We start from the raw sequence: 24,245 nt of genomic DNA, 5'->3' as shown, positions 1-24,245 counted from the left end.
TAGAGTTCAGATCTCAATGTAGATACCCATATTCATAACTGCAATCACAAACACACTTCAAGAAAATACGTAGACAAAGACATATTTGTGGTACTGGGAATTTGCTTGTCCCAGTGTAGAAACAATCATTCATGTATTCTGTTAGTAGTGAGTAATTTTTATGTAGAATAATTTCATATCCTATCTTCTTACTCCCAAAGTTGCCTTCTCCTTATTTCACAATTCTACAACTAATGGGTATCAGGGAAAAGATCCCAGATTCAAACAGGTTACATAGAGACAGTTTAATTTATCCTTAGAGGGGGCACGGACAAAACAAACCAATCATCCCGGATGAAGGAAATCATGAACATGTGCACTATGGAGTCAAAATGGAGGTCAAAATCAGGTCAAAATGGAGTCCAAGGACTCAGGAACATGGAGCTAATTATATGATTAAAAACAAAGGAAATCATCACAACATAATGACTGGGGATAGGTCAATGTATTGCTCTTTCAGGTGGGGCTACAAAAGAGTGCATATAAATTACAGATTCTAAAAATTTACAGCACTAATTCTAAGGCTTTGATACCTGGCTTCATGGTGATCAGGATGTAATTATAACCAGGTAGACCTGAGTCATAGTCACCAGGTCCCCACATTTTAATTAAAATTTGATAACATTGAGTTCTTTTTGGTAAACCCTTAAAGAAACACCAAAATTCTCTAAGTCTAATGGCACTGACTCTTCTTGAACAGAATTTAAAATCTACTTTCAACTCTATTCTTCCCCAGGAGAAACTGCCCTTTCTAGTTCTTTGTTAAGCGTTTATAAAAAATAAAACTAATTGTACTTTCCAATATAGAAAAGAAATCTATTTAAGAACATTAAAATAGGGTAAATGTTAGATGTATATAAGTTCGCTATGAGTCAGAATTGACTCATGACATTCAGTTTGAGTTTTGGTTCAGATATCTAAGATTATTATTTTGTTATATTAACTATGTGCCTCAAATCTCAAGTATTACAAAGTACAATTTTATTCCTGAGAGATATTTTTGAAGTATGACTGTATTTAGGTTATCAACCATTGGATAATTTAATCAATTCAAATTAAAGATCTAATTAAACTTAAGTATCATCTTCCACTGCCTTTTTATCATTTAATATCCAGTTCAACTGTTGTCAATCAAACCTGAAGTTCATGGTCCTACTTTCTTAGCCAATTGAAAAAAAATGACACTTCATACAAAGGAAACAAGAAGAGATTTTATTGTCTGCATAGACAAAGAGCAGTGGTGGTTCCTGATGGAAATGACATGTGATTCCTGAACTGGAGGTATAAGAGTCCTTTATCTCTTTCAGCTCCAAGATCCTGACTCCTTCCTATCCCCCTCTCACCTCTAACTCACTCCTGCCCAGAAAAAGAGGTCCAGGTAGAGGCTCATATCCTCTCAGTGGACCTCGTAGTTGAGCAATAGACTCTGGTAGGATAATGGTTCAGATAATGTGGTTCCCCAAAATCTTGGGCCCAGGGTGAGTTAGACAGAGATTCATATATTTATTACTCATACGCTTAGACATAATCCAAACTGGAAGGACCCTAGGGCTACTCTTGTAGAAGGGTCTTGGGACAAAATGCTGCTCTAGATGAAATATTTCAACGAGAGAAGGGTAGGACACAGATTACCTAGCAGAAGGGGTGAGTCAAAGGAAAAGGGATATTGGTTTTTGGATTTTTAAAAAACAAATTATTTTGACTCAACCATGTAAATATACCAAGACTCATTTTTTGTTTGTTTTTAATTGCCTGAATCACCTAATTGAAAACCTTCCTCTCCTACCTGGACTCTTCCAGGGCCTCCAACAAGTCTGCTTTCTTCTACTATCGACTGACTGACAAGCAAGAGCTCAAGAGATCTGTTAAAAACATAGGTCAAATCCTACCATTTTCTTTCAAAATACTCTGATAAATTCTCATTTCAGTCAGAAAGAAATCCAGCCCATACATCCCTCGCCTTGTCTCTCAGTTGGTCATCCTGTGGCGGCTTGTGTGTTGCAGTGGTGCTGGAAGCGCTCTCCCTGGTATTTCAAATACCAGTAGGATCACTCAGAAAGAACAGGTTTCAGCAGACCTTTCAGATGAAGAACAGCTTAGGAAGAAGAAACAGGCTGTCCCCTTCAGAGGAATTAGCTACTAAAAAAAGTATCGATAGTATCAGAACAGTGTCATATACTGAAACCCTACTGAATAGAAGCCGAACATTGTCAGGGACACTGCTGGAAGGTGAGCCATTCAGGTCAGAAGGAGCTCAAAGCATGGCTTAGGCAGTGCTGGCTTCTCAGAGCAGTGATTAGCGTGATGCTGACAGTGCAGAGCCTACAGGAGGGAAGCCATCAGCACCTTCATTTAGTTATGGGGCTGGCTTCAAAATGAGAAGAAGCTTCATTGTTAGCACCCATTTCTACCATCAATTAATAATTGGAACTCATAATATATAAAATATGACTCTAGTGAATTTGGAAGTCCTCAAAAATGAATTGAACTCATAAAGAGCAATAGTGCAGGCATGAGTGGGCTGAAATTGGCCATTTTGAATCAGAAAGTCATATAGATTAGTTTGCCTGGTATAACACAATCAAGAGAAATGGTCTTGTACTCATCATAAAAAACAACATTTGGGGATTGATCTTGATATACGATGGTGACAGTGATTGGGTTTACTTGAGGGCTGATAGACACAATCCTAGCAATATAACTATTGTTCATATTTATGTCCCAACACTAAAGCTAATGATAAAGAAATTGAAGAATTCTATCAATATCTTCAGTCTGAAATGGACCAAACATTCAATCAAAATGTATTGATAATTAATGGCAGCTGTAATGCAAAAGTGGTACAAAATGATGAAGGAACAGTAGCTAGAAAATAAGGTGTTGGTGATAGAAACCAGGCTGAAGAACACAAGATTAATGACTTCTTCATAGCAAAGACCTTTGTTCAACACAAACAGTGATTATATACATGGTCGGCTCCAGATAGAACACAAAGAAATCCTAAAAGATCTAATGATTTCTGAAACGACATCAAGAATATAATTCATGAAGGCAGCAAAACATCAGTAAAAATATAGGAAAGAAAGAGAAAGCACAAAATGGATGTCAGAAGAGACCGAAGTTTGTTCTTAATTTTCAATTAGCCAAAGCAAATGGAAGCAATTATGAAGTCAAAGAGCTGAAGAGAAATTTTCAAAGGGCAGCTCAAGAAGGCAAAGCAAAATATTATCATGAAATGTGCAAAGAACCAGACCTAAAAAACAAAGTCAGCATATCTTAAACTGAAATAATTAAAGAAAATATTCAAGCTTCAGGTTGGAATGTTTAAAGATTCTATGCGCAAAATGTTGAACAATGCAGGAAGCAAAAAAGATGATGGAAAGAACAGAGTCACTGCACCCAAATAAACTAGTCAACATTCCACCATTCCAAGTAGTGGTGCATGAACAAGAACAAATGGCACTGGAGGAAGAAGTCCAAGCTGCACTGAAAGCACTAGCAAAAATAAAGGGTACATGAATTAATGGAATGCAAATTGAAATGTTTCAACCAGCAGGAAGCACTCATTAGTCTTTGCTAGGAAATTTGGAAGACAGGTACTTGGACAACTGACTGGTGAGAAATCCTATTTGTACCCATTCGAAAGAAAGGTGGCCCAACAGATTGTCCAAACTATAGACCAATACTATCACATTCAAGCAAAATTTTGCTGAAGATCATCCAACAAAGTCGCAGAATGTACATCGATTAAACTTAGAACATGATATAAGTACAAGGTATATCATTGCTGATGTCAGGTAGGTTTTGGCTGAAAGCAGATGATTCCAGAAAAAAAATTCTACTTACTGACTACACTAAGGCATTCAACTGTGTAATTCATAGCAAACTATGGAGCCTTGATAAGAATCAGAATTCCAGACTCCTTCATGAAAAGTCTGTATATAGATGAAGAGGCAATTATGCAAACAGAACAAGGGAACATGGCGTGGTTCAAATCAGGAAAGAGGTGTCAGAGTTGCATCCTCTCACCATACTTTCAATATATACTTTCACCTACATTCAACCTGTCTGCTGAGCAAATAATTAGACACACTGGAATTTATGATTAAGAATGTGGCATCAGGATTGGAGGAAGGCTAAGTAACAGTCTGCCGTGTGCAGGTCACACAACTTTATTTGTTGAACAAGAGGAGGATTGGAAGCACTTGCTGATAAAACCAAGGACTGCAGACTTCAATGTGGATTGTAACTCAATGTGATAAAGAACAAAGTCTTCACAACTCACCCAATAGGTGACATCACAATAAACGGAGAAAAAGTTGAAGTTGTCAAGGATTTTCTCTTGCTTGGATCCACAATCAATGCTCATGGAAGCAGCAGTGAAGAGATCAAAAGATGAGCTGCATTAGGTACATCTACTGCACGAGATCTCTTTAAGTGTTGAAAAGTTTCTTTGAGGACTAAGGGGCTCTGGATCCAAGCCATTATATGTTCAATTGCCTCAAATGTATGTAAAATTGGATATCGAAGATCAAAAAAAAAGGTTCAATGTATTTAAATGATGGTGTTGGTGAAAAAATATTGAAGGTACTGTGAACTGCTAAAAGAACAAACAATTCCATTTTGGAAGTAGTATACCCAGAATGCTCCTTAGAGGCAAGGGCGGTAAGATTTTGTTTCCATACTTTGGACATGTTCTCAGAGAGACCAGTCCCTGGAGAAGGTCATGATGCTCGGTCACGTAGAGGGGCAGCAAAAGGATAAAGGTACTGGGTGAGCTTGATTGACACAGTAGCTGCAAAAATTGGCACAACTATAAGAACAATTGTGCAGCTGGTGTCAGATTGGGCAGTGTTTTGTTCTGTAGTAAGTAGGGCGCTGTGAGTCAGAACAAACTGGATGGTACCCAATAACAACAATAACAACCCCCAGCAGTTTTTGATATGGCGTTAGTCAATCGCTTCTCACTTTTCTCTCGGTTCCTCCCTCGCCAACTCCACACGAACCTTACTGGCCCTTCTGCAAATCTTTAATTTTGGCCAAGCACAATGACAGCTCAGACTTCTTTACATTTCTTCCCTCTGCTGTGGACATTTCTCCCTTAGATGTTGGTCTGGTGTGTGCCCTTGCATAAATGTCACCTTATCAGGAAAAATCTGCCTGCCCACATAAGTCAAAAAACCTCTCCACAATCACCTTTAGAAGATGGATGTTCCTTTATTATGTTTCTTAGAAAGGCTTTATTTTCTATATGTAGTATACCTAGTGTCTATGTAATCCCGCTGTTAGAGTAGTGGGTCAGATATTGGGCTGCAAACCACAAGAGCAGCAGGTTGAAACCACCACTCTGAAAGAGAATGATGAAACTTTCTACTCCTGTGAGGAGTTGACAGTCTTATAAATGCACAGGCATAGTTTAAAGGGTCGCATAGTTGACTCAATAGCAGCGACTTTGACTTTCTTCTGGTATTGTCCATGTGTACAAAACTGAGAGAGCCATCCAATTAGATCACCAGAAGCCTGATGTTGTTGTTGGGTGCCATTGAATTAATTCTGATTCCTAATGACCCTATTCACAACCAAACTAAACACTACATTGTTCTCGCTGTGTTGTTATCCCTGTGCCCGATGTTTTCGTCAGTCACTGTGTTGATCTGTCTAAGAAGCAAACAGAACAATAACAACAAAAACTCAACAGGGAAAGTAAATATGAATTGCTGGTTGGTTAAAAGCAGAGCAAAGGAGTTGTCATTTTAATTATTGTAGGCAGGGAAGACCTCATGAAAAGGGAATGCTTGAGCACAAGCTATATTTGTTTGGATCATTGCTGCATCTGAGAACAATGACAGATATTCAGTAAGCATTTGTTGCCTAAATGAATAAGCAACAGTGAGGCAGAATTCTGAAACATGCACACCTTGTTACTTTTCCCACTTGGATGTTATCAATAGTGCCACAATCACACACCACCACCAACAGCAACGGTAACAACAAGGGAGTTATTTGCATTGAGATTGATGCTATTATGGATTACACTTTGTTCCCCCAAAATATGTAGTGAAATCCTAACTTTTATATATATAAATACATAATACATATAAGTCTGTTTAGGGGCTATCTTTTGTTAGAAGGCTTCATCAATATGAGTGAACGCTAAATCTAACCCATTGTTAGTTAGGTAGGAAGAAGACCACAATATACACAAATACACATGAGGGGCAAAGAGAAATTCAGATAATATGTCTCACTTCAAAGAACATCAAGGATTTTCAGAAATGACTAAAAGCTGAACTAGAAAAGGAAAGGCTTCCACCCACCCTCCAACCCCTAGAACCATGCCTTCTACTCAAATTCTAGTTTCTTGAACTGTAAGCAAATAGACATCCATTCTTTACTGCTACCGACTGGTGGCATTTCTGCTAAGGCAGTGCTAGATAACTAAGATCGCCCCCCTCAAAAATAATACTATCTATATAGAAAAGTTATTCTTCTTAAGCAAAGGCAATCTACCTCAATAGCCTATCATTTCTAGCCAGCTCTCCATGTGTTCTCCAGTCACTCAAACACGGCTAATAAACTTCACTGATTGAATCCTTTCTGTTTTCAAATCCTAATGGAAACCAAGTTTAAATATGCCTCGCTGTCACAAAGACCAGCAGCAGATCACTTCCGGCAGAGAGGCTTGAGCACGTACTACCTGAATGATCAAAATGAACAACATCCCTTTCCCCGGATTAGCATTTACCCATAAAAAATGAATTTACTACTCAACTAAGGAAAATCACTGCTCTACTGTCCTATTTGATATAGAGATGGAGAGGAAGAATTTCACATCTCCTTTTGGGACAAGGAAGAAAGCATGAGGTAAACTGAGGAATTTTTGACTCCACCCTACGCCGCATGAGAAGGAACAAGGTCAACCCCCAGGAGAAGTAGAGCATGAAGGGCTGGACCAGGAGAGCAGAGAGGAAGACAGGAAATGGCAGGGGGAGAAAGAGAGAAAGACACTGATTTCACCAGAGTCCCTAGATCCAGCTCTACTTCCAACTGCGGTGCCTACTCTTGTCCTGTGACAGTTGAATGTGGTCTCTGAGAGTTAGGGCTTTATTACACTCCAACAGTCCTATGAGGACAGATGCAAAATAAAGAATTATTTTCATACTACGTATATCCAGGCAAAACGATATCGCGTTTTGCTTGTCAAGTGCAAGAAATATGCAAACCACCATTACATATTTTTTTCTGGAAACACAAACACAATCTGTCTTTGATTTTGCTATTATATACTAAATGCAAAATTCAGCAAATATATAGTGTTTTTCCACAGCAAGAAATGTAATAATTCTGTTATAGAAATGCTAATAGTGGGTTACTTACCGTATTGTAATAATTCTGTTATAGAACTGTTCATACTGGGTTACTTACATTATTTACATCAATTGCATATGTATGCATTCTCTTGCACTTTCACTGGAAGCAGAGCCAAATCTAAAGATTAGGTATAGCCTGTAGCATGCGTCCTTACTATGAACAGTAATTAAACTGTCCAAATTTCATTGCTGCTACTTCTTATTTAACTTCCATGGATACTGGTGCAATCTATGCTGTGTCGAGCCATTCTCACAAACAGATATTGATAATCAAGGTACATCTAGCATATCATAAATGCGCACTCATTTTACTTACAGCATATTCAAAAAGGATCATGCCATTTTGTTTCTGACACCTAGTAATACAAATGTGTTTCTCCATAATTCCCCAGATAATGGGAAGAGAAAGTTATAAGAAAGATGATCATGGATGTTGTGATACAGATCCCTAGTAACATGTGTGTGAAACATGTAATGTGCAGACATGAACCTTGAAGTAAACTTGGGAGGAACCTAAGCCGACAAACAACTTCTCTGGCTTAAAAACCCTCTCATTGTTTTGTTGTAAACAGGGAGTTTTGTTGTGACCCTTAGTTTATCTACATGAAGTAATCAAGAGTTGGTCCTCCTAATTATGAACTTAGGATGTGAGTTATTCTGACATAAAAGGTAAGAACTTTATCATGGAAAATAAGCATCTAAATTATACAAAAATCCTGGCTCTTGCTTCTCTTACGAAAGAAAGATAGAGGTAGGCAAACTATCAGTCAGAAGAGTCTCTGGTCATCTCTGAAATCTGAAACTCTACCCAAAGTTCTGCCTGATACTCCACCTGATGCCACCTGCCATAAATTCCAGCTCCAAGCTCTCCAGCCTAGGACAAGCCATCCATTAAGCCTTTCTTATGAGACAACTCACTAAAAGTCAACACAGAAAGCCTGAGGATTTGGACAGTCCTTATTGGATTAACTAAAAGATGAAAAAGGGGTGGGGAGAGAAGGAAGAAAGGAACAAGGGAACAAAAGTCGAGGGAAACAAAGGAAAGAAATTCCCAAAGGAAGATATGATCAACCTAATTGTCCTTGACTGAGGTCATATTTGTGTGCTGGGTTATGATTACCTTGTCATCCATGGAATCAGTTTTTGCATGCCAAACCTGGGCATCTCTCCATATTTTAAAACAAAATCCCACCACACCAACGTGATAGCATACCCTGTGCACAAACAATTGGAGACATCCTTTGATGCATTGTCTGTCAACCTCCCCTCCTGGAAATTACTGGATGGCTCCAGTTACACCTTGTCTGTCACCCCCTCCCATTATGGAGATGCCAGAAAACAAAAATATAACGGGGCCTGCAGTGCATATTTCCATGAATAAGGGACAACAGGATCCCCTTCTATTGTCCAACCGGAACATCTGTTCATAGGTTTGGTGCACCAGAAAGGATACCTTGGGAGAAACCCGAGGGCTCCAGGAACTTCCAGATGAACACCATGTCTTTCCAACAAAGACTCTAAGCCCACAAAGGATAAAGTATATCAAAGCAATTTTGATTACAATCCAATGATAGAAAACAAAGATTAAGAGAACTGAGTAGTCAGTACAACTTCAGAAAAACTGGATTCCGTAAGAGAGATGGAGAGAGGCCATAAGTATATCCCAAGAAGTTTAATTTGTTTTCTCTTTTCCATTCCCTGTGCTTCTATTTCAATCATTTAAATCACATGGTTTTTTTAAGCACTCCTTCATACAAGATGAAAAAATCCTAAATAATGAATAAATGTCTTTTGAAAATAATGATTCATCCTTTAGATTTCTGGAATGTGGATCCCCATAAGAGACAATGGATGATTCAATCATTAATTAAACTGCTGAAACCTAATTACTCACTATTCACGGTCATTTTCATAACCACCAACTCTACAAACAAGGAAAGGGGTGGCGGAATGAGAAAGGAGGAAGGGAGGGAGGGAGGGAGGAAACAAGGAAGAGAGGAAAGAAGAAAGAGGCTGAGGAGAGGGGGAAGGGAAGGAATCAGAAAGGAGGGGGAAAAAACAAAAACCCAAAAGGCAAATGAGATCAACCTGAAACTCAACACTTGCTTTGTATCGAGTTCTAATTTCTCTTCCCAATATTATCATGGCATTAAAAAAATAAACATTACCATGTTGAAAAGTGTCAATCATACGTTCACCACAGAAACAGTAGTGATCATCTATGAGAGGTTTTGAAAAACTTAGTCAAATGAAATCTCAGCACGAAAACAAACGCTGTGCGATTCAAAAGGGTTATTTCTGAAATGATGGACACAGCTGCATTTTGGCTTTCAATAACGCTTGCAGTGATACAATCCTGAGGCTGGGCGATGGAAATCATTGACTCTTCTACAAGTACACACACAGACAGTTGATCAGTGGCTTAAATGACAATTGGTTTAAAAAACAGAAGGCTCTGAACTGAGACTTTGTTTGCACATCGTCTCTGTATTCAGGCAATTCACAGCAAGTCTTCCCCATTAACTACACGCTTGAAATGTGGGAAAGAAACCTGCGCTCTCCCTGACTTCGGAGGGAGACCAGGGTCAGGCTTTAGGCTAGGTGCAGGCAGGCAGTGTTGCGGGAGGAGAATAAGCCAGCCTGCTGTCCTTTGCCATTCCGGCGAGGAGCTATCACGCCCATATTCCCCACACAAATAAGCCCGAAGGAAGCATATCTGGCAGGGGAAAGCCAACAGGAAGACGAAAAGCCTGCTTCAGGCATTAACACTTACAGGGTAAGTAGGGCCACATGCATAATACATGGAGAGCTCCTGGAGGAAGATGCAGAGAAATGGACCAGGAAAAAAACTTGTAGAGTGGGCTGTCCGTCCCCATGCACACAACCCCCCTAAGTTACCACTGTCCAGGATTACACGTTAGACAATATGTTTCCTGTACATTCAAAGAAAAGTGGATTTTCAAATCCATTTTAGGGCCATTTAAAACAAAACCCACACTAAATCTGAAATTACTGGAGAATAATGCTTTGTACGTTATCACAACGCTAACTTGTATTGGAAGTATTTGAGTAGGTGGCTTTCCTCCACACCAGGTTAGATGAGGAATTTGTCATCAACATCTGAGCTCCTGGCTGGTGCAAATGGCTCACAGATTTGGTTTCTTACAAAAAAGGGTGAAGATTTGAGTTCAGCCAGAGGCATCTGACAATAGAGCTGGTGATATACAACTGAAAATCAGTCTTCGAACCCCTACAAAGCGCAGTTCCTCACTGATACACATGCAGTAGCCATGCATTGAAATCAGTGATCATGCTACTGTCTGTTGCTAATCAAAATCACAATCTTCCATGATGGGCAGCAAGATCAGAGGTCCAGTACATTGGTGAATTCCAAGAAACTCAAACTCATGAACACCAAGTGATTTCAACCTCTCAGAAGTTCCCCTAGAATAGAGAAGAGTCCCGATGGGTTGGAAGGCTGTAAAACTTCGTGGTATGTTTCTGCCAGATACCATCAAGTTGGTTCCAACTCAGAGTGACTACACACGACTGAATGAAACACCGTCATCTGTCCTGAAGTCTCCTCACTTGCAATGTTCGAGCCCATGGTTGTAGCCTGTGTCAATCAATCTTTCCAAGGGTCTAACTCTGTTTCACTCCCTCTTACTTTACCAAACATTCTCTTTTCCAAGGACTGATTTCCTGATAACTTATCCAAAGTTGGTGAGGCCAAGTTTCCCCATTCTCACATCCAAAAACATCTTGGTTCTACTTCCAGGAATGACCTGTTTCTTCTTTTGGTAGCCCATAATACTTTCAATAGTCTTTGCCAGCACCATATTTCAAATGCATTGATTCTTCTTCTGTCTCCGATCTTCCTTATGCCCAACTTTCATATGCATATGAGGGTACTGAAGGATCATTGCTGAGTCAGGTGCACCTTAGTCCTCAAAGTAATGTCTTTTCCTTCCAACACTTTAAAGAGGTTTTTTACAGGATACTCTCCCGATGTAATGCATTGTTGTGATACTGGCAAAGGATATTGGAAGTATGGATTGCCAAAAGGACAAACACATTTGTTTTTGAAGAAGTACAACCTGAGTGATCTTTAGAGATAATGATGGGAAAACTTCATGTTATATATTTTGAACATGTCGTGAGAAAGGATATTATGCTTGGTAAATTAGACAGACAGTGAAAATGCGGAAGGCCATTGAGGAGATGAATTAACCCAATGGCTGAAGCAATAGGTTAAATCGAATAACTATTGGGAGGCTGGAGCAGGGCTGGGCGGGGTTTCATTCTGTTGTACCAGGTGCAGCTGTGTGCACTCCCTGAGATCACAGCACCCTCAAGAAAACCATCAGAGTCCATCCGAGCCAGCGTCCAGGGACTCTGGAGGCCTCAGCCAGTGCTGGCTGCAATAGGAAATGGTACAACCCCCCAAAAAAGAGACCTTGATGGTTTCTCAAAGGGATGAACCCAGAATTAGGACCACATGACCTCGTTTCCCTAACCCTCTGCATAACCAAGAGTGGAGGCAGAACATAAAGAGAAGCCTGTACACCTGTGTCCACTGCAAGCCTTTTCACAAGAGCAAAGAATGTAAATGGTGATATGTCCATCAGTAGAAAATGAGTGGCTAAATGCCGCATACACATAAGTAGTACACATATTACTAGCTCTAATGAGACACCACATCCCGATGCAGGCAACAACAGAATGGACCTTGGAAACATCATGCTGAGCAAAATAAACCAGATATAAACTGATAAACATTGAATGATCTCACATGCACACAAAATAAGGAATAGAGAGAAACACAAGTCTAGTTATGGTTACACCAGGAGAGGGAGGGAAATTTTTGGTCAGGGGATTTAGAGGTGAAAGAATGTTTTGAGAAAAAAGTAGCAATAATGGTTGTACTACTTGAATAAGAGAATCAATGTTCCAAAATGAACCTTACTTTGTGTATTTATATCGCAGATTGACGGGGAAAGGGAGTATTTATAAAACAGGATGTGTGCAAAAAGAGGGATACTGGTTAAGATGTTCTGACTAGGAAAGCAACTAGAAGTTCCAAGTATATTTTAGGAGAAAGGCTTCTTTCCTCAAATCACTTAAAATCCTAGAGCCTAAAATCATAGCTGTGGAGTCTATTCCCACTCATCGACTCTATAGACCAGAATAGACCCACTACCTATGGTTTCAGACGCTGTACAGCCTAGGGGGAGCAGAAAGTCCCCTTTTTCCTCCTGTGGGACAGCTTGTGGATTTAAACCCATGACCTTGCAGTTAGTAACTCAATGAGTCATCTATTATTCAGAGCATCCCTCTAAGCCAACTGGTCCCTGATAGTCCAATATTCCCAAGTCACCCTGTTCTTTATTACCCAAGCAACATGGCTGCAGTAGCTTTCCTGTTAGGATGGGAGGACCAGCACCGACTGCTGTGCTGGGTCTTGGAGCTACTTGCCACTTCTGACTCCCAGAGTCTCGGTCCAGCGGGCCTTCACGGAGCCTGCACCTCATGCACAGGGTGCTGCGCCTCTTTCATTCTCCAGAACACAGCTAGCACGCAAGGGTTCAGGGAAGGCCAGAAGCAATATGGGAATTACACAACATGGAGAAAAAAATCTCAATTATATTGCTGGGCATGTTCTATTTTCTAGGCCATCTCCTTTGAATTTTCCTCAACTGCTCCTTCTCCTTCTTTAAGCTCAGCCTGCTTCCCTGGACCTTCATCCTTCCAATGAAGTGTCTCTTGACCCCTATTTCATCTCAAGTAGCTGAGCCTCAAACCATCTTAAACTACCAAGCTCAGCCTAAACACCAGGCCGCTTTATTATGCAAAACAATCCCAAGCTCCCCTATTGTACCAGCCCATTTGGGTTGGCCCTTGAGGCTTACAGGGAAGTCATCAGAAAGGTCATCCAAAGTAATTTTTTTAAGTAAAAGATTAGTTCTTTTCTCTGCAAATGTCAGTTTTACTTATAGGACAAGAATCACAGCCTCAAATGCCTACAAGATTCATGCCAATCTCTCTCTCCCTCTCTCTCCCTACACACACACACACACACACACACGCGCACACACACACGCACGCACACACACGAGGGCTTCAGAAAGTTCATGAAAAAATGTAATGAAAAGAGAATGACTTTATTCCCCAAACTTCTGAAACGTCTTTATGCATGCCTGATTTAAGGCACCAGTGAGGGCCTTGGAGAGCAAAAGCCTGCTCTTTAATAAGAGTTTGCATACACACGATCAAGTGCATGCCTATAAACCCTAGTTGACCAGATGTAGGCTCACCTCGCAGGCTTTCCGCGTGCCAGGTGTGTGCTCTTTAGCCAAACCAAATCTTGAAAACCTTCCTCAGCCTCCCTCTGCAAGCATAGGCTAAAGTACTCCAGTGGTGCAGTCAGTCACGTGGTCAACTGCAAGCTGGAAGGTTAGCAGTTCGAACCCAAAGACACCTTGGAAGAACCGCCTGGCAATCTTCTTCGGGAAGATCCTGATAATTCCAGGAGCACTTCTACTCCCCATATCAAATCATCACCACGAGCTGGAATTTACTGGATGGAAACTGCTTTGGTTTGCTGTTTTGTTTGCTTGTTTACCAGTGGACTAAAACTCCCAAATCCCATCGCCATTTGTCTACTTGATTCTAATAATAGCTCCATAGAACAGAGTCGAAATGCCCCACAGGGTTTCCATAAGGCCATATTCCTCATGGAAGCTGATTGCCACATGTTTCATTGATGGAGCGACTTTTGCATTTGAACATCTCTCCTTTTAGCTGAGCAGAGCAGTGCTTAACCACTGCACAAACAAGAACGACTTCAGAGTCCACTAGATGTAGCCAAACCTCATGTATGTTGTCAGGATTAAACGAAATGATGCTTTTCCAAGGTATATACAGCTTGGATCAGAGTAAGCCTTGTTCAAATAAATAACACCTAACAAAAGAAAGATCTGTGGAAAGGAAGCCGAATCATTGACATTATGTCCATCTCAGATCAGATGCTCTCCATCATACTTCTCTGAGAATCTTTCGTTTGCACCTAGATTTTCAAATACAGTGGATAGAATTAATCATAACCTCTTATGATTATGCTTCTGGGAAAAGGAAACGGTTTCTTTTCCCATTCCTGATCTGATTCATGCCTTTTTAATTTTTGCTTTGATCTCGCTAGAGAGTTTTTTGATTTAGTCTTTTCTAAGAACCAGTTTCTGGCTTTACTGATTTTTGTGTGCAGTTATTTTCTATTTAAATAGCTACTGATCTTATATGATCTTTCTGTTTTACATTTTAAAGATTATTTTCCTAATCTTTCCTATAATTTCACTCACTAGATTATCTTTCATGTTTGTATTTAGTGTTAAATTCTAATAACTGTTTATTGATATCTCACAAATATCTATGTAATTTATAGCATTTGATATATAACATTTTAATTTATTGTTCGGTTAAATTTTTTTAATTTTCATAAAGTTGATTTAATCATAAAATCTTTCCACATACATTAGAAAATTTGTCCTCGCTGACTTCACTGTCAAGTTTTACAAACAATTGTGGAACAAATTGTTCTAATCTTATATAGTCTTCCAAACAAGAAAGCATGACTCTTTCCTTGTAATTCTGAGATTATTATGGCATTGACACTGAAATCATTCAAGACAGTATGAGAATGGCAGGATGGTGATGGTTGTTGGCATGGTCCCCTTTGGACCATATAGATGCAAATTCTAAATAAAATATTTACAAACAAGCATCACAAGAAAAATCGGGAAAGAAATCACACGTGGAAGGAGGAAATACAATGAGAGAGAGTGGTGGTCCTTCCTGGGCAGAATGAGAGCCTGGATGCTCTGTTGGCTGCAATTTCCTGTTTTGTGAATCTCTGTAGCCTTCCAAGAAGACAAGGCCCATGGATTCTGCCTGGGTAGGGCATCCTTCAGGTAGCATCCGTCCATACAGGTAGAGTTGTGGGGCGACATTCATGGACTCCTTCAGAGATACCTGCTGTCCTAACCTCATGATTAAACTTGACCTCTTACCAACGCTTACCCCAAACCTTCCCCCAGCACCCATGGGACCTTCCCATCAGTCAGCAACTAAACATGGCTTCATGACGTTCATTCTCAGGGCTCCCAGGCTCCTGCTCCAGCACTGTGGGACAGCATCGCTTCTGGAGCACTGCCTTTTCCCTGCAGAGTGTTCAGTGCTGCTATATCATTGCTCAAGGCAAAAGTAGCCCACTGGGTGAAAAGAAATAGCAGGCTTTTTGACCCCCACAAATGTGACTGTGTGCGTGCTTCATTGCAGAGATAAAGTACAGAATACCAAGACAAAGGCTGGTGATCCAGGCATGAGAGGCCTATGCTTAACCAACTTCCATCTCACCAGTTCTGACTCGTAGCAAACCGGCAGGTCAGGGTAAAACTCCACAGCTTTTCCAGTCTGCTAATCACCCCAGCCCAAAGGAAGGCCTGGCGTTTCATCTGTGAAAAATCAGCCAGTGAAAAGCTTACGAGTAAGATTCTCCTTAACCCATAGGATCACAATGAGGAAAATCAATAGCAGCTGAGGCTACACATTGATATCTCGTGTGTTTGTGTGTGTACATGTGTGTATGTGTGTGTGTGTAACGAGCTCTTTTGGTTTAATGTTTTACACATGGGATCTCAAGAAATGAGAACCCACCAATCTCTAAGAAGATGAGGATGACTGGTCCTCTAGTGACTTTGAAGTCTGTGAAGCCCAAAGAAGCAGTTCTACTCTGTCCTTTAGAATCTTACTAGGAGATGAGGTCAACTCCAGGACACTGCGTTTTATACATATATATGTGTGCCTATTAAGGTATTTCAGAAGGTCAGTGCAAAACAGGAAGACGCTCAACGAGACTGAGATTGCTAAGAGTCAGTGTCAACTCCTGGGCACCTCCCAACAATAACAACATCAGTACACGTACGTCCCTTGAACCACTTGGAACTCACTACTAAGTTGTTTGAGTGTTTAAATCCTTATTTTAAAAAGAATTTGAGAACTTGCTGGGAACTCCAGGTAAATGAGTTGTTATCAAGTTGATTCCAAATCAGGGTGACTTCATGTGTGTGAGCTCTAAGCTCACACATGGTTCTAATCTTTCAGAAGCAGTTTCCCTCCCTTTCTTCAGAGGTAGTTCTCAATGGGCCAACCTTTTGACTAACAGCTAAATACCAAACATTTTTCCCCAACCTCTTGAATATGTAACGTGCATTTGAAGTGAACTTGTGTGGTCTGGAAAGATTTCATGTTTGTACTAAAACATTTTGTACCAAGTCTAAATGATGCACTGCATTACCCAGAACAACCGGTGAGCAGACAGGACTATCAATACTACTTCCTCACATCCATGCCACTTCCAGACATCAGTCATCAATTACAGAACTAATTCCTGCTGAGCCCAGGATGAACCTCCAAATCCATCTTAAGAGAACAACACAAAGGCAGTAATATCAGCTCACTAGGACTTAAAGAAAAAAAAATTAAAGGATGAAAAGAAAATCATATGGATTTCTCATATTAACCACAGTCAGCCACCAAGCAGTCAATAAAGAAATATTTGGTGAATGAATGTTTTACTGATTAACTACTGGAAGACCAAATCATTTCAATTACACAAAATTAGAAAACCAAGCAGTGGGGATAGTCTATTTGGACGCACGCACAGCCTTGCCAAGCACAACAGAATTATATATCACCCCCAAAGGATGGCCCTGCTGAAAGCCTCCTTGACACAAAATAAGTCCTGAGGAGAATTTTGTAAACAGATCAATAGAAAGTTTCAAATGAATGGGTCTTATAGGAGTAATCAATGACAGCTATGGAAAGATTCAGCTGTGGATACCAGAAAGTGTGGATCTCTGAACAGCTGACGTGGTCACGTAAAGACAGCAAGAAAACCAAACCCGAGACCTATTGTCAAGTTAGTTCACATTTATACCTGCCAACGCGTTAGATGCTCTGTTCGCACAAGGTCATTTGCTTGCTGAGCACTTTCTGCGTTTCCTGAAGCCTTTGAAGGCACGGATCCTGGATCTAGGCGACCAATAAACGTGGCCCAAAACACTAGCACTATGATCAAGGACCCCTGACCACAACATAGCTTTGGTGTAATGCATCCTATGTCATTTGAAGTGTGTGTGTGTGTGTGTGTGTGTGTGTGTGTGTGTGCCTTAGAACGTGTCGAGGACTAAGGTTTTTCTGTGACTGCTAATCATTGTGGCATTGTGAGGACTTGAACTGTGTCTACTCAAAGGAGATATGAAGTATTAGCCTATTGCTGAGGAGTCTTAGAAGTACAGTGGGCTGAGTGGCGGGCTGCTAATTGAAAGGTTGATGGTTCAAACCCAGCAACTGCTCTGCAGAAGAATGAGGCAGTCTGATTACATAAAGCAGTGGTCCTCAACCTTCCTAATGCTGCAACCCTTTAGTACAGTTGCTCATGTTGTGGTACCCCAAACCATAAAATTATTTTCATTGCTACTTCATAACTGTAATTCTGCTACTGTTATAAATGGTAATGTAAATATCTAATATGCAGGATGTATGTTCATTGTTACATATCAAATATAATGAAGGCATAGTGATTAATCACAAATAATATGTAATATACTATGAAATATTTATTTCTAATAAAAAATAAATGAAATTTTGTCTTGAAGCATGGTGTAGCATGGGTAGCAGTCTTAATGTAACAACAGTCAACTACAGTCCTACATTTTGAGACAGTATGTGCATAAAAAGCCAATGACAGTGCAAAGGTTGAGATAGCTTCTTTCTCACCAGATCAACATATCTGCATGTGGGCGGATCTGCCTGGAGACAGAGAGAGGAGCGGTGTCTCAGTTCCTTACACCATGGGGGAAAAATATGTGTTTTCTGATGGTTTTAGGTGACCTCTGTGACAACCCCCCTAAGGGGTCGCGACCCACAGTTTGAGAACCACTCTCATAAAGGCTTAAAGTCTCAGAAGCTCTACGGAGTTTTTGTACTCTAACCTATGTGGGTCCATGAGTCAAAATCCACTCAGTGGCATTGGGTAACCCGTGGTAACTCTAAATGTAGTCGTGTGTAAATAGGTCTTTGTAGATGCAATTAGTTAACTAAAGTAAAATGGCCTCTCATCTCATAGGACTGATGTCCCTGTAAGCTAGGAGAAGAGACACAGACCAAGAGAGAAGACCAATGTGTGAAGAAGACTGACGGATGAGGCCACATGGCACAAGCCCTTGGGACGACGAGAAGCTGGCAGAGGCAAGGCGGGATAGCAGGCTTGAGAGGCAGCCTGCCCTCCCAGCTTCTTGCTTTCAGACCTACTATCTCCCAAACAATGTTTCTGATGTTGGAAGTAACCTCACCAAAGCACTTTATTAGGACAGTGAAATGAAACCAATGAGGAACAGCAAGAGCTGCCGTCTTTACTCTGGGGTCCATCGAATATAAAGAAAACAAAAATCCCCACAAGGCCACCAATAGGTGACATCCCCACAAGGCCACCAATAGGTGACCACCAATAGGTAAACGTTGTCAAGATCGGCGCTGCCAAGGATTGCTTTTGATTTGGAACCACATGGAATTACCGATCGAGTAATCGCACTGGGCAAGTCTGCTGCACAAGATCGATCTGAAATGTTCAAGAGCAAAGATATCACTGTGATGACTAAGGTGCTTGAGATACAATCAGTTACTTAATATGGCCCTTCAGGCCATGTGGATGGCTTTGTTAAGCACAGTGATTTGGGGAGGTACTGCAGGAAACTCAGGGAGCAGACAAAGTGGAGGAGTGGTGGAAATGGAGGAGACGGAGTAGCATAGCATCTTGGAAAAACTAGACATTTGAGACATCTTTAATCTTCACACCATTGGGACTTATCAGGTATTAATTCTTCAGTAGGAAGTTATGATCACAGTGCTCCTAACCCAATCCATGGTATTTTCAATCGCTTTATATGCCTGTGAACGCTGGATAATGAACAAGGAAGACCAAAGAATGATTGATGATGCATTTGAATCACGAGTTTGGTGAAGAACATTGAGATTGCCATCGACTGCCAAAAGAACAAACAAATCTGTCTTGGAGGAAGTAAACCAGAATATTCCACTATATTTCAGATCTTTGGGATAAGCTATCAGGAAAGAACTGTCCCCGAAGAAGGGTATCGTTCTCGGCAGAGGATCAGGGAGCAAGAGGAAGACATTCAAGGAAATGGATAGTGATCGTGGTGGCAACCAGAGGCTCAACAATAAGTCGTGAGGAAGGTGCAGGAGCAGGCAGTGTTTTATCCAGTAGAGTCGCTGTGAGTCAGACTGACTGGAATGAATGCAGGCATCCCTGTCTCCGAGTTTCTGAATGCCTCCGTGGCAGTGATACATGCGGTATTTTATGGGTTTGTTTATTTTATCACCATACGCAGCTAACAGTTCTCTCTGACCACGGCTCCCTCCTACCCTAGCCCAGGCATGTATTTGGTGTGGGATCCTTTACTTAGGGTTCTAAGCTTCCTAGTTCATCCGGGGAATTTGATAGACCCAGAGTTTGGGGATTTTCAGAGTTTTACATTGCATTTAGGAATTAATATGATGCTTGAGCTCCCAGCTCTTGGGGAGAAGAAGGTCTTTTGGAACAGACTTGTGCACACAAATGCCAACAGCTTCACTGTGCCGACTACCCAGAGGTCCCCACCATCCTCCAGATAACTCTTTCACCCTCACAGTCACCTTGCAAGTTAGATGTTAGTATTCTCATCGGAAAGACAGAGCACCTGGTGGGGTCGTGGTTACATGTCTTGCTGAGATCCACCTCGTTGGCAGTTGAACACCCCTTACAGCCGCACGGGAGAAAGGCTGGGCTTTCTACTCCCGTGAACAGTTACGCTCTCAGAAACTCACAAGGGACGGCTGTAAGTCAGCACGGACTCGAGGGCAGCAAGTGGACCTTAAAGACAGGAAGTCTGAGACTCAGAAAAGATGGGCAGTTTAAATCCAGTGCATGATGAGTAAATAGTAGAGGAAGGGAGACCTGGGTCCATCTGAGATTTTCATTTCAGTCCTTTGCTGCTACTTGGCATCACGATTCCTATAACGGCAGTGGGCGTGGCTGAGGTCACTGTTGCTCCGATTAACCAATCACAGCAAACAGAGCTGCCACACCACTGACTGTAGTAAACACATATATTCAATATCAGTGTGCGGTATTAGACATTCCTAGACCAGCAAAAGTGAATATTATTTGCCGAGTGTCTAGTACACTAGAAGCACGTCATAAGTCCTTGAATCCAGTGAGCAGCTGTGGAAGCCTTTTCATCACAGAAAACCAATGGCTACAGTTGAAGAAAACATATTTTATCATTCCCAGCCAAGAAGCAGCTTGATAATTTGCTACTGAAAAGGGAAACATAGGAAATTTTAAGATGAGTCTAATTGCACCATGGTAATTATAGAAGTTTGATTTCATTACAGTAAATGTCTGAACCCCCTTTTTTAAGTGGGTTCTAAAAATGCTTTTACTTCACATGCAACATGAAAACATATTAGATCATAGAATTTTGGAAGAAAATACAAGTTTTTTGCCTTGGGAACGTCTCAGGACAAGTAAAGGACCTTCAAGCAATGATTTCGTATTAAGAACCTAGGATCTCAGAAAAATAAACTTAATTATTTAATGCTTTCTTGAACAATAAACCCTCCTGGGTAAAGAAGCCTTTAGACTTCTTTCTTAGAACAACGTTCGTAAATTAATAAAATAAAATATGTACAGTTATAAAGTAAATTAAAATAAGGAAAAACTCAAATGTTCTAAAATAAATTTATGATATAGTATATCCTTAGACAGGTATTAAATATAAAACTTTAACATCAGATTTAATTACTTTTATAATTTTTCAATATCGGTGTAACTGAAATATGATATGAAAATATCTGTGATTTCATTCACTTTGTTTCAATAATCAACACCTAGGAAAGTAGTAGTCAAAAATCAACCAACGTGTTTCATGGCATAAAAGACCTTTTTAAAATAATATTCACTGGCCCTCAGACAGAGTATATCCTAATGTGGATTACTGCAGATATAGTTGGGTTAAAATTTAATGTTTTATCAATTTTTTCCCATTTTGACTCAGATTTTATTTGTTTTAGTTTCGTTTATCTTATGCTTTCTTTTGGATTGAGGTTGTTCTGTATTGTATTTTGCTGTGTTGTTGGAATTATTTGTACAATTTTTAAAATATGAAATCTGGGAGAGTTAATCTATAGAGACTCACAGCCATCAAATGAACCTGAATTATAGTGACCCTATAAGACAGGATGGAACTCATTGTGGTTCCTTATTCCACAGAGACGGTCACTGCATTGATAGTTCATTAGGGTTATGGTACGGGATGTCAGAGGTCATGGGGAGCTAATAACGGGTACAAGAATGAATACAATGTTCTAAACTTGATTATGGTGATTACCGCATGACTTTAAAAAATATATGTGAATTATATGGCAATAAATCTATATTTTATAAAATCATAAAAAGCAAAGATGCCATTTTGCTTTTTACGCCTGAGCGGAGGCACGGTGCTCTCAATCACCTCCGTGAATAAGAAGATAGGACTCATTTGAAGTATGGTGTTAGCAAAGAATCTATAATGAACCATTAACTTCCATGAAAATAAACAATTCTGTCTGGAAGATCAAGAGCTAGAATACCCCTTTAACGAGAGAAGGGAGAGTTTTGTCTCACTTACTTGAGACATATTATCAGAGAGACCAGCTCCTAGAAAAGGGCGTCAGACTTTTCGGGCAAAAAGAGGAAGATCTGAGACAAAATTGACTGACACCTGGCTGCAATAATGGACTCGAACAGTGCTTCTGTGAGGAAGCCCGGGCAGGGCAACATTTGGTAAGGCTGCAAGGAGTTGGAGCTGATTCAACGATACTCAATAACAACAACAATACAGACAAAAGTATATGTAAGGTCATTCGCTTTCGGCCTGTACCCTTAATTGAAATAAGTTTCAATTAATTATTTATCTGGAAGTATATACTCGAGTGTAAACCAAGTTTTTCAGCACATTTTTATGCAGTTTTTTTTTTTGGTGGTAAAATTAGGTGCTTCGGCTGATATTCGTGTTGGTTTATACTGCCCTCTGGGGCGTGGGGGGCACTGGAATGATGGGAGGGGGCTGCAAACAGAAGCCCACATTTCATCCAAAAGCAGAAAGGAGACCCCCAGCAAGATGGACGGATGCAGTGGCTACCTCAATGGGCTCCAGCCAAAGCACAATTATGAGGATCGCCCAGGACAGGAGAGCATTTTGTTCGGTTGCGGCGCATAGGTAGGGTCCCTATGGGTCAGCGCCAATTCAACGCCACTTAACTACCACAATATACTTGATCCTGTATTAGGATCTATAGACAAAAGGTTTTCAGTGCCCAGGGGTTGGGGCGGGGGTGTCTCTGATCAATTTTCTAAAGGGGGCAACAGATAAAGTCAGTTTTTTAAGGTATGTTCTGGAAGTTAATAAAAATGAATGTGCACTTTTCGTTTCTATGGAAGTCCCTTGGACACCTACATTCTACAGGCAGACCCTGGGTGCAGAAACCTTAGCATTTCAAAAGGAAACACAATCAATCAAGAGGTAATAAGAAGGAGGGGAGGCGCCTTCCTTTCTCTGGGATGACGTGAGAGAGGAAGAAAAGCTCTTCAAGCAGAATTTATTTTGGAGCCAACTATACTCTTGCTCCATAGAACAAAATGAAAAAGCATTTTAAAAAATAATAAGTTAAAGTAGATTTCAAGCAGACTGTGTCGTGTAAGTCTTTGAAAGGGAACATACTGGATTTGGACATGATTGACAGAATAGAGTCTGTTCAAAACGTTCGAATTTAAATTTCATCACAGAAAGTGAGCGAAAGTTCAAAGAAGGAAAAGGTAGTTGTACGTTGTGATTTGATACATATGATGAAAGCAAATATGTCTACCGGAGGCTTGGATCTGGATTATTTATGGTAGCACACACCCACATTTGTACTGAAGTAGCAGGCCCTGTGCAGATCGGCCCAATGTTGAAGCGCCCTCAGAGAGGCATTGCTCAAAAGCTGCACTTGAAGATTCCAAGATCAAAGATCCAACGGAACAGATTCAGGCTTGGACTTATGACCAAATACCAAGACGCCAGCCCGATTGCATGTGCAGCCGAGTAAATCTAGCATCGATCGCTAATCTCAGAGGCCAAACAAAGACACATCCTAACAGAACGGATGACTTTCCCACCATAGGGGTCTGTACTCATCCTGTCTCTCTTTTCAGTTACCTTGGGGATTCTCGATTTTACCTAGCACCTTCTGTTGTTGCTCTTCCTAGGGTAGCACTGATCTGATCTTTGATCTCCCTCATTTGTGCTGCTGTTGTTCATTGCTGTCCAGCCACCTCAGCCTTGGACCAACTTCCTGCCTACTATCTTCATGAGCGCTGCCAGCCTTGACTCCATAGCCTTGGCCACTGTGTCATTGATATGCCCTCTCATTTAGACATCTCGTTTCCCAGTGCAATGTAAGACAATGCTCATTTCTGACTTCAAAGTTCTCATTGGCTCACTCGGTGAAACAGATTTCCAGGTCTTTCTTCCTAGTCACCCTTAGGGGGGAAGCTCTGCTGAAACATATTCACCAGGCATGATCAGGCTGGATTTTGAAATACTGGTGGTATCATTTCTAGCATCCTAGCAGCACACAAAGCACCATCCAATGAGAAAAGAATAGATCGTAGCCCTTACTTTTCCATTGTCCTGGCATAAG

The sequence above is a fragment of the Tenrec ecaudatus genome, chromosome 3 (assembly GCF_050624435.1).
Source record: "Tenrec ecaudatus isolate mTenEca1 chromosome 3, mTenEca1.hap1, whole genome shotgun sequence".
Taxonomy (NCBI): Eukaryota; Metazoa; Chordata; class Mammalia; order Afrosoricida; family Tenrecidae; genus Tenrec; species Tenrec ecaudatus.
This window is presented reverse-complemented; position numbering follows the sequence as displayed.